Consider the following 2,883-nt stretch of genomic DNA (forward strand, 5'->3'; position numbering starts at 1 on the left):
CACACACACGGCATATAACTCACTCAAGATTGGATCATCAAGACACTCTAGTCAAAGCAGTAAAGCAAAGTTACACTTTAAGACACTTATTTAATCATCAAGAATTGAGCCTAATTGTCACAACTAAAGCACTCACTATTCTCAAGACATAATAAAGTCAAGAGATTTTGCCTTCTATTTAATTCATAGCACAAGATTTCCTACTACTAATAAAAATAAAAACTAACTACACTCGGTTCAAACAAAACCTTGAAAAAGAACTGCCTCACAAACAAATTACCAAGGGGGAATTAGTATACTACCTAAAAAAAGAAAATCTTTTTGTCTTTTTCCTTCGACTTTAATCCCTCAAGAAACCTGTCGAATGAAATCCATCGTCGGGAAAAATCAAAAATTTATTTTTTTTATATAGTTTTTCTAATTTTTTCTATCTCTAACTACTGAAACAACAAAAACTAACTAACACATATACATACAACATGCAAATATCCCCCACCCCACACTTTAAGTTATGGCATGTCCCCATGATACACAATTAGAAAGTATAAGGTAAAGGAAACTTTCCTGAATATCTAGTCGGGGTCTGAGTCGAAGTCGGGCTCCATTCCTCTCACTCGAACTAGTGCACACATCCACGCAGATAACTTCTTCTCAGTCTTCTTGGGGTACACCCCACACTTATCATTCTCACTCGGCGGAGCTTTCTCTTTCGAACTCTTCACTTTCCACTCAATACTTGCAGTTGGCTTCTCCTTTTTAGACCCCATTTCTACATTCATCTCGAAAGTCACCGTCTCCTCACCCACTTTAAGCATGAAATTTCTCTTGTGTATATCTAAGATTCTTCTACCCGTTGCTAAGAATGGTCTTCCTAAGATGAGAGGGACCTCCTTGTTATCCTCCATATTCACCACTATAAAGGCTACATAAAATACAAAGTTATCTACCCGAACTAAGACATCTTCCACTATACCCTGGGGTATTAAAGTTGTTTGGTCTGCGAGCTGCAAAGATATTTGCACCGACATTATCTCTCCAATATCCTTCTCAAGTTTCCTGTAAATAGACAAAGGTATTAGATTAATTGATGCACCAGAATCACATAAAGATTTGTCAAAATTAATAGAGCCTAAAGAGCAAGGTATAGTAAAACTACCTGGATCTCTATACTTTTGTGGGAGTTTGTTTTGCAAGATTACACTGAAATGCTCTATGAGCTTGACTACCAAGGTCTCTTCTGTCTTTCTCTTCTTAGTAAGGATATCCTTCAAGAATTTGGCATAAGCTGGCATTTGTGAGAGAACTTCCGTGAATAGCAAATTTACATTAACCTGTCTTAACATATCTAGAAATCTCTCAAACTGCTTTTCCATCTTTTCTCTATACAACCTTTGGGGAAAGGGTAAAGCAGGTATGTGCTTGATCTCTTCATTAGATTCCTCCATTCTTGAAGTTTCCTCCTTCTTCTTTTTCTCGTCTCCCTTCTGGCCTTTCTTCTTCTTATTAACTCCATTTGTCAGTTGTTCCCCAATTTCTTTCTTAGGTACCACATCTTTTTGGATTGGAGTGGGATCTTTCAATACTTGCCCGCTTCTCAAGGTCACAACATTCACTATTTTTTTTAGGATTTCTCTCAGTATCAGCTGGCAGAGTACATGGGACACTCTCACATAATATTGTTGCAATCTGTCCCACTTGTCTCTCCAAATTTCGAAACCCAGTGCCCAATTCTTTGATAGTTCCCCCGTGAGCGTCCAACCTCTCATCTGTCTTGACAATGAAGTCTTTCATTAGATCTTCTAGACCAGGTTGATTGGACTATTGAGGCTGAAACTGCTGCCTCTGTTGATTTTGGAAGAGTGGAGCTCCTTGTCCCTGAGGTCTGGTGTTGTTTTGCTGCCATGCATTTGCAGTACCCCCAGATGAACTCCATGAAAAACTGGGGCGTCTCTGACCCATTGCATTAAAGTTGTTATTCCCCATAGCATTCACTTCCTCAGTTGAAGCCTGACATTCATGAGTAGGGTGTCCTCTTCCACATATATCACAAACTGTATGAGGCTCACTTTGTATTGTAGCTAAGGTCAGCTTTTGTATTTTTTTAATCCATACCATCAATCTGTACTTATACAGATGTGTTAGCATCAACCTGGTGAACACCTGTCGATCTTTTTCTTTTAGCACTCTTAGAGGGCCACTGATTTGCATTCTCAGATAACTCATCAAGAATATTGACTATCTCCTCTGGTGTCTTCTTCATCAACAAGCCTCTAGCTGCATTGCTCAATGTTCTACGTGAAGCTAGTGTCAATCTATCCCAAAAATCCTGGAGTTGCATCCAGCGTTTAATTCCGCTAAGTTGTCACTTTCGAACTAATTCCTTAAACCTCTCCCAAGCTTTAAACACAATTTCCGCATCTTTTTGGAAAAAGTTATGAATTTCTCGTCTAAACTTGCCCGTCATAGTTGAGGAGAAATATTTATCAAGAAATTTTCTGGTCATATCCTCCCATGTTCTAATTGATCCCTGGGGTAAGCTTCTAAGCCACTGCTTTGCATTATCTTTGAGTGTGAATGGGAATGACCTTAAGTAAACTAGATCCTGTGACACACCATTGTATTGAAAGGTGTTCATAATATCCTCGAAGTCCATGAGATGGTTGTTTTGATCTTTGTTCATCTTCCCTCTGAAGACACAACAGTTTTGAAGAGTTTGGAGCAACTCTTGCTTCAACTCGAAATTGTTAGCTGTAACTGGAGGTGGTCTAATACTTGATAATCCTTGGTTGTAGACCGGTCTAGAATAATCACCAAGTGATCTCCCAGCCCCGGGAGGTATATTTCCAAACTGGTCTGCACCCAAGGGTTGATCCTGAGCAATTC

Source organism: Nicotiana tomentosiformis, chromosome 7 (assembly GCF_000390325.3).
Source record: "Nicotiana tomentosiformis chromosome 7, ASM39032v3, whole genome shotgun sequence".
Lineage (NCBI taxonomy): Eukaryota > Viridiplantae > Streptophyta > Magnoliopsida > Solanales > Solanaceae > Nicotiana > Nicotiana tomentosiformis.